This window comes from Tauraco erythrolophus, chromosome 2 (assembly GCF_009769465.1).
Source record: "Tauraco erythrolophus isolate bTauEry1 chromosome 2, bTauEry1.pri, whole genome shotgun sequence".
NCBI classification, from domain to species: domain Eukaryota; kingdom Metazoa; phylum Chordata; class Aves; order Musophagiformes; family Musophagidae; genus Tauraco; species Tauraco erythrolophus.
The window spans coordinates 79,844,678-79,860,276 of record NC_141466.1 but is presented as its reverse complement, the minus strand read 5'-3'; the positions used below and the strand labels follow the sequence as shown (position 1 = coordinate 79,860,276).

Here is a 15,599-nt window from a genome sequence, read left to right as displayed (position 1 = left end):
AGCAGCATAGGAAGGATGATTGATTTACATGTTCATGTTACATACCCTGAGGCATAGATTCTGTACTGTTTAGATATTCACTGTGCATAGTATACTTCTGTGTGGACAGTGCAGGAATTATCTGTGAGGAGAGACTTCTATTCAAAAGCATTGCATGATATGCTCACTTGTCAGTAGTACAATAGCATGATTTTTAATTATGCTCAAATTCCGCTGAGATTTTTATAGAAACATATTTAGGAATTTTGAGTCATCATACTTTACTAAATTTTGGGAAGTTGCATATCATTTCTACAATCATCCATTGAAAAGAGTATCCATTGAAAAGGGTATCCATTGAAAGAGTTTTAACTCTAAAAATACATACAAAATTGAAGAACAACAGATCTCATGTAAAACCAAAATATTTTGGTACAGAACAGAGTATGAATTACATCATGAAATGAATCAGAATATTTTATTGAAAAATCTATATTTCCTCTTTGTTATAATCTATATTCAAGAATATAATTTTTTTAGGAACTTGTTTTATCTTTGTGGATCATTTCTAAACTGAGACATTTATTCCGCACTCCACAGATTAAAAACAGGATCAGGAAGAGGTTGTATAAACACGCAGAATAAGATCTTGCTCATAAGGAAAAAACTGTACATGCTTATGCATAGAAAAATTTTCTTTTTTTTAATTAAAAAAAATTAAACTGTATCATAGCTATTTTGAGATTTTAAACTAACTGAACTCACTTGTTCTTATGATCATTAAAAAATACTGTGTTTTGAAAATACTAATATGGAAATGATCTTTCTTTAAAACCAACTTACCACCTCCTCCATAGGAGAATCTTTTACAGGTATACATGGTTAAAGGACCATTGTTTGCCATCCAAAGACATCGCCACAAATATCTTTTGGATGTATAGACTAAAACGTGAATTGAAAGACTGGATTTGCTCTTTTTGCTCTTTATATTCTTTTTTCTTTTTATATCTTTTTCTCTTTATATTTGAAGATGATTCTTTGTCATATACATATTCTTTTCTTATGTTTTTTACATGCTATGATGACCTTTGCATCTGCCTTTCAGATTCTTCAAATAACTTACAGACGTGATACTCTTTTTTCAATCATTGCTCAGTACTTAACTCAAATTGTGTACTCTTGTGATCATGCTGTGAAATAGAAATTGTAATCCTGTATTTTTTGCAGATGGTTAAACTAAGGTGCAGAGAAATAAAGAGCCTTTGCTTTAGGGAACTGTCAGGTATGACTTTTCCTATCATAGCAAAGTGCCTGATTTGCAGGGCATAGAGCTGCAAGCAGACAGAGAAATGGTGCATGAAACTCCTTACTACAATGAGGACAGAGGAACAGTTGCACAGAGAGACTGGTGCAACTGCATTTTTTTTTTAAGTGTTAATTATAAAATTCAAAGCATTCTGAATGCTCCTAAGTGCCACATTACTGGGTGTCCTTATAAAGGCATAAGGTAATAATCATGCACATACAAATTGTGCAGTGCTGCCTTGGTATGCACACTAATGCAAAACTGGACTCATCTTTTTCAAAGGTGCTGAGTAGGTACAATTCCTTTTAAATCTATAAGAATTTCTAGTGCTCAGTGCTCTTGATCATTACTAGCTTTTTATCTGGAAGGTGCTTCATGTAGCAAATTGCATGGAACACACTTTACTTTAGAATTATAATGGGCTGAGACATTCCGGATGAAGTTTCAAGTGTTAAAAAATGAAAATGAGGTGAGGAAAAGTTGATGTGAAGTGTTTCTAAGTAGCATATATTTTCAGGATTTTTCTATTTAATGTGTTGTTATTAAATTTGTTATAATATGAAGCAAATATTTTGAGGTCATAAAGCACTTCATTATGTAGTTTAGGAAATTACTTGTAGGAACATTCACTGTTCTTTTGATGTAATCTACTCTGTAAGTTTTATTGTTTAGCTGTTTTTTGTAATAGTTTCCTAAAATGCTGTGTGGACTTTTACCTGAGTTTTCTGACCCTCCTTAAGCCTTTCTTTTCAGAACTCCTTAGGTAGCCCATTATGTGGATGAAAGCAGCTTCTGTGGTATGCAGCAAGAGCTAGCCCTTGTATCAGACCGTTTCTTCTCCGCACTTGAAGGAGCAGCAAAAAATATCTCTAAGAATCATCTACATCCTGTTCCACAGACTCCAGTACATCTTCTGATAAAATGTGGAAAGGCAGTTGAAACAAAGCCAAGTTCTTTGCAGTACAATTAGCCAGCTGCCACAGTCGCACTGCTCTGCTGCCACCACCAAGTAGCCCCGTGGTCCCCTCACTGCTCGCCTGCCGAGAAACCCTTGAATATCCGCTTTTTGAGGGAAAGCCCTGTCTTTCTGTTGGAGAAAGGCATGTGGTTATTTTATAGATTTGTTTTGTCTTCTCCTGCAACTGAGTGTTAATTGTGACAGAGCTCATTGCCACAGAAAGGTTTCTGATGTGCAGTTTGTGCCATTTCTCTCTTCTTTCTCTAAAAAGGACTGATCAGTGCTTGTGGAGCTGTGGAAAATAATAGTCTCAGTTGAGGGGAGAAAAAAGGAGAGCAGTAAATAAAATACAGGAGGGGAGGATCTTGATAGTGCAAAAGAGGCTGCTGAGTTGTTCTTGAGGGAGAATACATTTGCAGTGAGAGAGCAATGAGAGGACAGGACCATCCCTGACCGAAGGAGAGGAGAAGAAGTAAGGGTTGGTGAGGAAACTGATAGACTGGGAAAAAAAGGCTGTTGGGCAAAGAAGGGAAGAAGAACGGCTGGCGTTGAGGGTGCAGTCACACCGAAGGGGGAGATGCAAATACCAACTTGTGGGAAAAGGCACTGTAAAGAATTATTATGGGGAGGGAGTGGAATAATAGTAAAAAAGAAAATCAACAGAGAGGAACACAAAGATGAATATGAAAATACTGTAATAAAAATCGCTGTAATTTTCGTGTTTAGCATGCAAGTGTGTGTAAACACTTGATGGGAGGCAATGAAGAAGATGGAGACATGCTTTTTTCAGTGGTGTCCAGTGACAGCACAAGAGGCATGGGCACAGTTTGTTGTGTTTTTTTTTTTTACTTTTTTTTGGGAAGTGGTTGAACTTTGAAACAGGTTCCTCAGAGAGGTAATAGAGTCTCCATCTTTGGGGATATTCAAAACCCAACTGGACACGGTCCTGGGCAACAGGGTCCAGCTGGTCTTACTTAGAGCAGGGGGCTTGAACTAGACAATCTCTAGAGGTTTCTTCAGCACTCCTGTGATTGTGCAGACGTTTCCAAGGGTTATGAAGAAAACAGAATTGTTATCTTTTTCTTTGCAGCATATAAGTTTTTTTTAATCCAGTGCATTCAGGATATTGCTAATAATTTGCAAGGGTCTGGAAGGATACTTCATTACATAGGCACATAGTTTGGCTTGAATTGTTGAGTTTGAGGCTTTCCTTCTCTTCAGAAATAATGGAAAAAGCCATTGCTAGATAAAAAATTTATGCAGTTGCTTTTCTTTTTAGTAAAATTTCTGAGTTTGCCTGTGTGATGTATCCCACTCATGTGCTTGGGGTTAAACTAATTGCCAGCCCCTGTATAACAATATGGTTGTGGCTTTTCTTTTTTCTTTTATTTTTTTCCTACTGTGCACATCTTAACTTTGTTTTAGGACACAAAAGATATTTAGTGGTCATGTTCTGATAGTCTGTAGAGTAGATATTTTATAGATGGCTTTGAATTTGACAGCTTTTTATGGAGTTTTGCAGTTGCAGAGAACTGACTTTGTAATTCATTTGGCCCCTCTGCTGTCCTATGTTTTTATTTCAGCAAGGAGATAATTTAATGGGAATAAATAGGAAGGAGTCCTGGTGATTTATGAGGGAAAAATATAAATGTATGGTCATGTGCAGACGTTTTTGGAAACATATTTCTTCTGTGTAATAAGCAAATAACACTGAGTGTGTTGATACATTTCTTCTGTGGATTTCAAACTGTCTCCATTAAACTGTGTTTCTTACCTTGAGATCTCAGCAGCATTGATCATCAACATGCTTCTTTTAATTAGTTGCTAGTTTAAGTCCTTCTTTGTTTTATTCTTGACATTGCTTACCATAGTATCTGAGAAGCTACACAAATATTCTCACTAAAAATACTGTTTAGGGGAAGTCTCTATGATATAAGATACGTCAACTTTATTTTAATTACTCTCATGGCCAAGTAGAAAGCTATTACAATGCAATTAAAGATAAAACAAATATAAAATTGGAATTAATTTTGGATTAGCCTCTGCTATGACTCTCAGTTATTATTATCCCTAGAAAACATAAATAGTAAAGGATTAATGAAAGCATTCTGAGACAAATTGTTATAAACAAAAGTAAAACAACTTACTAGGAGAGAAAATGAGAAACAGTAGACTATACAGAATAAATTTATATTATTATTTAAATTTAAATAAAATGCAGAATAAATTTATTGGGTCAGATTTTGATCTTTTGACAAAATACTGCAGCTCATTGCAGATCAGATTCTGTTCACTGTTGACACTGCTTTATAATGAATCGTAACTGATTGTTTTACTTCAGATTCTAATTGTTGTGTTAAAAAATCAAAATTCATCTCATATTTTAGCTACATGGATTTCTTATTACCTTCAGTGAGCTAGCATCCCTCACAAGTTCAGACAAATGATTGAAAGCACAATATATGGATGTCAGGATCCACAACATGGCTTACTGTGCATGTTTCTTATATCAGTGATATCTTGAAATGTTCAACAGCTTCGTAGGTTCAGGAATGTGAATAAGACTCATGAAACATAATTGGCTCAAGCCTAGATGCAAAAAAGCTCATTATTTCAATGGAGAGTGTTTTTATATTTGGAAGTTAACCCTGTGCTTGAGTTGCTGGATTAAGGCTTTTTAAAGATACACTGATTATATAAAGAATGACTGGCATTAGCATTGCTATATTGATTGACAGGCAAATGGTTGTCAATGGTTTTGTGTATGTTTTTTTAAGAACTATGGAGTTACAGGTCTAAACTAATTACCTTCTTGAAAAAGCAAAATTAAATACTGGTTTATCTTTGATACACAGTAAAGCATAGTTTTGACATAATATTACCCATTTTAGTAATGTTTAGATGATTTCTTAAACTTATGGTCAATTGTAGCATGTTGTGGTTATATATGTTTTGTTAAGAAAGGACTGATTTCCACATTCAATGTTTGCAAAATCTTACTTTGTGACAATCATTAACGAAGAACAAGATTCTGATCTTGACCAAGTATCTGTAAATATATTGTAATACTCTTGAAGCCATTACCTTTAAAACATGAAGAACATTCCTTGCTATATATAATATATATATATATATATATATATTCCTTTTTCTTGAAGACTGTCGGGAACTCATTTGTGAGCCAACACTATCTGTTGACCTAATCCCTGTGTTTTCCTTGCATCAGTGGTGAGCTTATGTGAGAAGCTGTAGGTAGTTAAATGGTTTAGTTTGAGTTTCATAAATATTACTTTTGGTATTATACTACTGAGGCTTGTTTTGGTTTTCCTTTTTGTTATTATAATTATTATAAAAATAAGTACAATTATTATTTACTATTTATTATTATTAATAGCAATAGTAATAATAATTGCTTTGAATGTTTTAGATATTTTAAATGCCTAAGGACAACTAAACCAGAAACTTCTATTAAAAAAAGGAAAGTTGTCAATGCAGGAGGGGAAAAACTGAGAAGTGTAATATGATCACAAACCTTATTCTCAAAACTATTTTAGCTTCATCTCTTTAATCTGTTTACTTCTTTGTTTGTCTAATTATTTTTTCATTAGAAAAACTAGATAGACGTAGTTTTAACAGACTAATTTTTGAAATGTATTACTAAAAGCCTCATAATAAGGCATGCCAATAAGAATAATTGACATTTCAACCTTATGAAACAGAAGTTTATCAAATATTATTTACTTATTTCCAAAAGTTAAGATCCTGGATTCTGCAACACTTATTTGTTAGCTTAGAGTTTTAGTCATTAGTTAAATCAGAATGAGACTAGGGAAATGCAGCCACAGACAGCGGTTTGATTTTTTCTTTATGTGTATCTATTTTCAATTATATTCAATTTTCACCATATATTTGCCTCAGTCAATGAGACTATGTGTAAATCTTGAGCTTTCACTTTAATATTTTGCTGAATCAGGGCCATTTTCAGGGCACATGTTACTGTGAATTGGCTTTATTCCACCTTACTTGCAGGAAAGTTCTAATAGTAATAATTATTTGCAGGTGGACTATTTTTCTTCAACTCAAGTAACTGAAAACAGAGAGGAAACATAAACTGATAAAATCCTTCCCACTTCTTAGTAGTAATTAATATTATTTATAATCTTAAGGAGTTTTAATGTGGGAGAAGGAAGCCAAAAATTGACAGATTGCAGCTAAATTTCTAGATACATAAACAAATGAAAAGTGAGATTGACTTTTGCAGAGTATCCACTCACCCATTGATTTATCTTTTTCAAAATCTGATTCTTTTTATTAAAATAAGTAAATATATGTGTATATTCTGAGTGTTCAATATCCAAAGTCTGTTTTATAGAGCCAGGTAATCACAATTATTATTGAATATTTCTCTGTAATCAGCTTGTTTTGTGGTATAAATCAACCTTGAAAGTCAGGGTTCTGAAAATGACTTTCAGACTAAGAAATTTGCCAAGTCTCAGAGAGAACATTAGCTCTAAAGTTGGGTGTAGAAATTAGAAGTTTTGCCTTACAGTCCTGTCCATTGCTCTGTAACAGGACCAGCAAGGTCCAAAAACGTTGTTTGGGATTCTTACTCTAGTCATCTCACATTCTCCTCTAGTATGACAATGTATGTATGACATAAATGCTTTCAGACACATTTTGCTACTGTCATGCTTCCCTCCAGCATGCAAACAAAGCCAAAATTATCTCTTGAAACCCTTGAAATACTTTATTTTGTAATTTATAATTATATCCTCCAGTTAGCTATCTTGTATGAGATTCTTTCTGGAAATTACTGAATTCTACATTTTAAAAAAATACATAATTTGGATTTATGTTACTCTTGAAGTAAAGATTTACAATCTATTTAAATTACAACCTGAAGCTACCCCAAAACCATTTTATTCCCTTACGCTACTTTCTTCTCTTTAAAAAGTTGTTTGTTTTGTAGTTGTATGCAAATGATCTCTAATTATTTTCTCTCTACTGTTAATGTTGGTCTTTTGAGAAAGGGAATTTACTTTCTCTTTTTTAAATCTTTCTGATTTTTTCCAATGCAAATCACTCTTCCATTACTATGGAATCTTCTTGTCTGCTGCTAAACCAACAGAAGGTGGCTGAGTGCATCACCTGCTCTCTTTCTTCTGATCGGGGGCATAGCTTGCTTATTTAAATCTGTAAACCAAACAACCAGCCACTTTCAATGCCAAAACTCAGATCCAATAGCTCATCATGATCTTAAGTCCACATCTGGCACCAAACAGTACAATGCCCGAGTACTGAAGCAAGATATGTTGTGAACAGGGTTTCACAGATGAATTTTTATGGATATCAGCACTAAAGGGTATAGGCTGTAGGCATGTGTGGAGGGGAGAGTTATTTGAGGAAAAGATAATTTAATTCGTGTGATAAACTGAATTTTTGGCATTTATTTCCCGCAATGCTAACTTAAGCATTCCCGCTCCTGTTACTTAGCCCATGCCCTTTTCTGGCTTTGTATCAAACATTGTTAAAGGCAGTTGATTCTCAAAAGAGTCTTTGAAGTGGCTATCTTCTAAAGAACAGGCAAGGATATTTTTCTGTAACCTTTAAGAAGTAATTAGAGGGGGATGATGATCACACATAGAGTGAAAAACATAGCTGCAGATGGACAGAATGTAGTGCTTTAGGAAGTGTCCTGATTTCTCTGGGATAGAATCATAGAATCAATTTTCTGTTCGGAGAAGCTACATTTCTAAAGTAAGCTGCAGTTTTAAAAAATCTGCCGTTTTAAAAAAAACCTGCAGCACTCGATTTGTTGAGAACAAAGTTGATAAGACACTTTGTTTTTTTATACCCAGCCAAGGAATGCAGGTATCCAGAGTACTCAAGGAGTTTTCAGCTCATTTTTGCTAACAACTCAGATGTCCAGGAACCAGGAGGGAGCGTGGCCAGGGTGATTGACACCTTAATTGGCAAATGGGTATTCCATACCATGTAATGTCATGCTCACTATAAATTGGAAAGATTTTGGGGACGGTCTCTCTCTCTTCCTAGCGGTTGCTGTCCGTGGAGGGTCTCGCTCGTCATTCTGCTCCCAAGTCCTACTCTCTGTCTTTCAGAATTGTGGTTTTGGGACTGTTTTTTTGGTTCTTATGTTTTTTTGTTCAGGAACAGGCTGGACATTGGTCAAGAGACGGTGAGCAGCTGCAACTGTACATCACTTGTCTGTATATATTATTATTGTTATCATTACTGGTTTCCATTTTATTTTATTTCAATTATTAAATAGTTCTTCTCTCAACCCATGGGTCTTCCTTTCTTTTCCCAATTCTCCTTCTTGCATAGGGAGGGGTCATTGGGTACTAGAAGAGCTGGCTGGTATTTAGCCCCGGATACAGGCTAAATGTAGACAGCAAGTTATAAGAAATTTCATTTATTTATGATAATCCTGCCCCCACAAAACAAATACTAGGGATAATACCAAGGTTTTTAGGTATCATGTGAAACAACTCTTCCTCAATACAGCTTGCTATTGGTTATGCTGTATCCAGGTGTAAATGGTACAAATAAAAGCTTCTTTCCTGCTGTTTAGTTTAATAGAAAGAGCTCTAAGAAATAACTGTAGATCACAATGTTGACTTTACAGCAAAGGAGACATTACATTCTAATGAAAAATCTGCCATGAATCATTCATAATTTGCTCAATAATAATTTACACATGGCTGCACTTTATTGTGTTGAACAGAATGTAATCAGGCTTGATGACCTTTAAGTCCTCTTTTAAGTTAGGTATCTAAAAATGTGATCTGCACTCAGCAAGGTCTCAGAATTGCATTTTGTACAGGCCTTTGAAATAAAAGGCTCTGCAAAGACACAATTCATATGCAGTCTGTGGATTGACAGCACATTTTAACATTTATTCTCAGCTTTGTGCCTAACTCTGATTTTTATTTTGTTCATGTCAAATTGCAATGTATTGTATTAGTGATTAAGGAGATGGTGCAGCCTGGAGCCAGAAATGACAGAGAGAAGAACATAAAATGTTTCTCTAAGAAAAAGATCTTAATAATATTAAAAATAATAAGAAGTATATCATCCATATATAAGCTATTTTGTAGGATACATTAGCAATATACAACTTCATTTCTAGAAAAAGATACTTTGGGATAAAGTATGTTCTGCTGTTGAAAATGGCAAGCTCTTTCAAAAGTGAAAAGTGATACTCCTATCTGTGCTGTCAAAGAGAGCAGAGATTTTGGTACTTTTTTTTTGGTAACAGCCATGGACTCTCTCGGACTCTCTCTGGGACTTTGCGGCCCAGAAGGCCAACCGCATCCTGGGCTGCATCAAGAGGAGCGTGGCCAGCAGGTCGAGGGAGGTGATTCTCCCCCTCTACTCTGCTCTCGTGAGACCTCACTTGGAGTATTGCGTCCAGTTCTGGAGCCTCCAACATAAGAAGGACATGGACCAGTTGGAGAGGGTCCAGAGGAGGGCCACAAAGATGATAAGAGGGCTGGAGCACCTTTCCTATGAGGACAGGCTGAAAGAGTTGGGGCTGTTCAGCCTGGAGAAGAGGAGGCTCCGGGGTGACCTTATAGCGGTCTTCCAGTACCTCAAGGGGGCCTACAAGAAAGATGGGGAGAGGCTGTTCAGGAGGGCCAGTTGTGATAGGACAAGGGGTAATGGTTTTAAAATAGAGGGAGGTAGATTCAGATTGGATATTAGGAAAAAATTTTTTACCATGAGAGTTGTAGAACACTGGAACAGGTTGCCCAGAGAGGTGGTGGATGCTCCATCCCTGGAGACGTTCAAGGCCAGGTTGGACGAGGCCCTGAGCAACCTGATCTAGTTGGAGATATCCCTGTTCCTTGCAGGGGGGTTGGACTAGATGACCTTTGAAGGTCCCTTCCAGCCCTAACCGTTCTATGATTCTATGATTCTATGATTCTCTCATGCAGCTAGAAAACAATAAAATTAAACTCACTGTACTTCTTTTGGGTAGACTATAATCTTAAGCCTTTGGTATGGTTAGAGTCACTACCAGCTTTTCTAAAAGTGAAAGATGAAAAATACAAATCTCCAAATTTATTTTTTCTCATTGGAAGCTTTTTCCTAGGATACCTTAATCGTCCTTCTGTAAAGGCCCTCTATTTCTTTGCTTCCTACTTGAAATAAAGTCTAATGGGGCTGAACTCAGCTTTCCTCTTCTCCTCTGAAAGCTTAATTCCTTCGCTGCCATGCCACAGCAATATGTTCTGACTTGGTTAAGCAGCTAGACTGCTGTGACAGCAGGTTGCCGAGCCAGTGTGACCTCTCACAGGAATTCTCCAGCCGTTTCACTGTTGATATTAAATATATACACCTGCTCAAATAAAGAGGTATTGCCATGGCACTATGGAGGTGTTACTTAAGGCTCAAGAGAAATAGGATGTGTACTTGTTTTGTGCATAATAATTATTAACAACAAAGCAAAACAAATTCACCATGGTCCCCTGCCTTCCCCAATGAGGAGCTGTGTAAATCAAGGTGAAAGGGAAACACAACTTTGCTCGAGACCTTTCCTGTTGTCCAAGGCCTACTATGATCTGCTTGTTGCTGGTTTATGCGCACTGTACTCTTAACTCATGTAAGTGTATTAGCCATCTAGAGCTTGATAGATGATCATGCTACCCTGGCATTTGGTGTATTCATCAATTTGACTTCTAGTATTTTGGCATGCAATCTCATGCAACAACGCCCAAACATTACATCCCTTTTTAATTTTGTTCAAACTATTGTCATGAATTAAAAGGCTAGAGTTTTGTCATCTTTAATAAAAAAACAAGCATCCTCAAATGAGAATGTAAGCTAGATAGCAAAATAAGAATGGAAATCATTCATAGGTAATAGAATTTCAGGGTTCTTTTTAAGATACTACATGTAACTGAGGCGTTATAAAATAAAGGTTCTTTCAGCCTTAACTAGATGCTCAATAATAAAGTTGGAATAATTTGGTAAGTCTGATCACTGATCAGTATTCCCAGCATTCTCTAGGAGAGCAAAACCAGGAAGTAAACATCTCTTTTAGCCTGCAGTTTTGCTTATTCATCCTTAGGCCAGAGAAAATGCTAGTTGTTAGTTATTTTTTCAAGTTGAACTTTAACTGACATGTAAACATCTAATTCTGACCCCCACAAATGTACTTTCTATTCAGATTTAAAATTATTTTTATTTGGAGATTTCTTGCCTTTCCTATGTATTTCTGCCATCAGATACATATCGTGGACCTAATCTCTGTACTTAGCATCGTGGCCAAGGGAATCTGTATAGTCTAGAAACAGAAGTTCTTTCCATCAGCTGTGTTCCTATATGTTGGTAATGCCACTGTGTTCCCATTACTCTTTTTCTTATGCATTATTTAATATGCCTTTATTATGATTCAAATACGTATTTCTTTCTTATTTACTCTATGACCATGTGCTAAAGACATGCCAACACTGTAAGACCCTTATATTATGAATCAGATTTTCCCTGACCTCATATATCCTGAAAAGGTGCAAATAATTAACTTAAATTAAATTAGTTGTTTTAATGAAAAAGAACTCTTAAATACTTTTTATATCAAAATCAGCAGAGAAAACACAGTTTTCTTCCATTTGAATATCAGTAAGAAATAGATTCACCTCACCTCACCTAAATCAAACGAAAAATCTTAACCTTTGTCTCAAGATAGATAATTGATGTTAGTGTGGGAAAAAATACTGCCTTGCTCCCTGGTAAAAAGTTGTGGCACTTATAAAGAGTAAACAGGGAATAGAAATAAAATATCCTTTGTAGTTTCAATATTTCAGATAAATACCAATAAACAAAGTTGCTAGTTTGTATAAGTATTGTTGAAGATCAATAAACACACACTCTCAGCTGGAGTAGTACATCGTGTCATTTACCTTGTTCAGAGTTACAAAGCTTGCATCAAGTAAAACAAAATACACGGGATGCTGATGGATATACTGAGTTTTCTTTGGATCCGTATCCCGTGAGTTATAATATACAGATTACTAAACATGGGGGTCAGTTTTGTACCTTTACTATGCTGTGCCATACAGAAGATTACCAAGGTATTCCGTGTTTTAGTATGTAGTCACAATCTTACAATCAGTAACTGAGCTGTACTGGCTAGATTTTCTCATCTCTTAATCATTTTAAGACTGAGTATGAGTCACCTGCCTCACTGACACTGAGTCATTTCCCTTTTGCTGACTACCCCTGCTGTTCTAACTTTGATGGGGTTGCATAGGCACAATGTGCTTTTCTACTTAAAGGTACCTAAATAAATCATAAACACAGAGTTTCAGCTTCCTTGACTGCTTTAGCTGTTAGCAGAAAGTACTTCCTCAGCGTTTCTGAATTTTGAGTAATTTTCGGGTAACTGCTTTAGACAATTTAGGTGGGAGCACCCTGAGAGTGGTTGAGGGTGTAGCGTTGTCTGGACATACTACCAGAAAAGAATTTGCCTGTGCATCTTCCCAGCAATAATATTAGTATTCCCCGGTATCTGGTTACAAAGTGTAGATAAGACTCACCCCAGTACATTGCCCACATTCTCTATTCTCTACCAGAAAGGTTGTGACCTAAGTAGAGTCATTGGCATTTACAGAGGCCAGAGCTCCTATTCCCAGCTCTGGATTGCCTCAGTCTTTCCCTGGATTAGCCTGGACCACCTCTTCTGCCTAGTGTGAATCATAGAATCATAGAATCGTTAGGGCTGGAAGGGACCTTCAAAGGTCATCTAGTCCAACCCCCCTGCAAGGAACAGGGATATCTCCAACTAGATCAGGTTGCTCAGGGCCCCATCCAACCTGGCCTTGAACGTCTCCAGGGATGGAGCATCCACCACCTCTCTGGGCAACCTGTTCCAGTGTTCTACAACTCTTATGGTAAAAAATTTTTTCCTAATATCCAACCTGAATCTACCTCCCTCTATTTTAAAACCATTACCCCTTGTCCTATCACAACTGGCCCTCCTGAACAGCCTCTCCCCATCTTTCTTGTAGGCCCCCTTGAGGTACTGGAAGACTGCTATAAGGTCACCCCGGAGCCTCCTCTTCTCCAGGCTGAACAGCCCCAACTCTTTCAGCCTGTCCTCATAGGAAAGGTGCTCCAGCCCTCATATCATCTTTGTGGCCCTCCTCTGGACCCTCTCCAACTGGTCCATGTCCTTCTTATGTTGGGGACTCCAGAACTGGACGCAATACTCCAAGTGAGGTCTCACGAGGGCAGAGTAGAGGGGGAGAATCACCTCCCTCGACCTGCTGGCCACGCTCCTCTTGATGCAGCCCAGGACGCGGTTGGCTTTCTGGGAGTCCAGTTGAATGTGAGTCCAGTTGCCACCTCAACACACTAGGCCAAGACCTTGTCCTGCAGCTGCACCTCAGCCCTCACCTAGGATCTACCAACTGCCCTGGCACTGACCCAGTGCCCCCAGCTGGCAGTCACCCTTCTGATTTGGTAACCCAGCTGCATCTGAGATACAAACCATCAGTGATGATCCTGCTCACCTGTGCTTGTGACACTCCATGCCCCTTATTCAGCCCCAGTCTTGAAGGGAAACTCCTGGTAGAAGCTTTGAGGGATGATTCTACCAGTGTTTTACAATGAAAATTTTTGAAGGTGGACGTTTACCACTGCTAAAGTCTTTTTAGGGTGTATTTCTTACTCTGGAAAGAAGAAATGTGCTTCTGGTAAGTGATTTTCTTTGTTTTATCTGTTTCTCTACAGTGCTCTGGACAGGTAGAATTTCAGCAGATTAGAATTACGAAATCCAGGCACTGAAATGTTTCTTCTTTTTTTCCGAAATAGATTTTAAAAATCTGTTGGAACAGATTTCCTTCCAATGCTGTACAATACTTTGGGAAATAATTTTTGTTCTTTTACCCTCTTCTTTGTTCCCTTCCTTTTCTTCCACTCCAGACATCTCCCTTCCCTGGTAAAACAAAACCAAAGAGGAGAAAAACCCAAAGTCAAAAATCAAAAAATCTCTCTCTTTGTTTGATGACAGCTGTCTCTAAGAATGCTTCCCAAGATTGTGCTGTATTTTTTGATTTTTGGCTTTGATTTGCACAGGAATTTTTCATTATTAACTTAAAATATTTTGAGAAGGTATTTCCTTTTTTTTTTTTTTTTGCCCTAAGGGAATATTTGGGAATCATATCTTCATTTCATTAAAATACATGCGTTCTGATGAGTAAATACTAAATATGTCTTGATGAGTAGACTTGAAATGCTCCCTTTCTGCTTACGTCTGCCTTCTTTTAGGTGAAACTCCTTAACATGAGATGTGCTATGGAATTACCCGACTTGAGGGAGTTTAAGTACAGCTAGCATCAAACATGCATCTTCTCTTCCCCTCAGTATTTTTCTATTTATTTGTATCTCTGTGTCTGTTTGTGTGTTTCACCAAAAATAACAGCACTCAGGGTGATAGAGTACAAATATTCAGTAGCTGATTAGAGCAGTGTTTAAAGAGAAAGTTCAGCCAGTAAATATCTATGATGTTCTCAGCAGGAACTAGACAACTGGACTCAGTGATAGGAGTCAAGGGAAAAAGTGCAGTTAATAATTTGTAGATATTTACACCTTTGCTGGTTTCTTTCATGGTACAAAGGCATTAGCGGAAGTGACAGAAACGAGTTATGAGCCATTTACTTGGGCTATCTGGGGGGATTTAATCTCACTTGGGTCACGGAGTTGAATTCTCCGGGAATTGGTGTTACCGTGATAGGCTGTATCTGAAGGCCTGGAGTGCAGAGATAAGACTTTAAGTCCAGCTGGAATTAGAAGCAATAGAATTAACTGGTTTGTAATGCTGTAAACCTTTTGGTTCAGATTCTGAAATGCCTCTGGATGGTAGTTCAAATCTCTTCCAGATGGAGGTTTGGCTCTGGGACCTGTACGCAAGACGAACATTAGCAATGTCAAGGACTTTTTTTGGAGCATGCACAGTAAAATCAGCCTTACATGGTTCAGCATGTTTTTTGCTGTTGTTGTTCAGTCTTACGGTTTTCTTAATAAGGCGGGGAGGATGGTTTGCTTGTTTCAAAAGGCTAATTTTCCACTTCACTGGCACTCACATGTTTGTTTGTAGTTATTTCTTTTAAAGGAAGACTAGGAAAGTGTTTGAAAGGTCATTGCTTTCATAACAAATGAGGCAAGGCTGAATATAGCTGGCATATGCATATCAAGTTGAGATAACAGCAATTGCTATCATGAAAAACATAGAACAGCTATAAAGGAGCTGTTAACAGTTGGGTTTGTTTGTTTGCTTTTTGGGTTGTGGGTTTTTTTGCTGTTCCCTTGCCCCCCCTTAAGTTAGCTTTT

General features: G+C 37.1%; 1 protein-coding gene across 1 annotated transcript in view; it reads left to right on the top strand.

Annotated features, from left to right (window-relative positions):
• The window catches only part of PRKN (parkin RBR E3 ubiquitin protein ligase), a 796,707-nt gene that overhangs the window by 345,671 nt on the left and 435,437 nt on the right, over window positions 1-15,599 (top strand). The window lies entirely within an intron of this gene.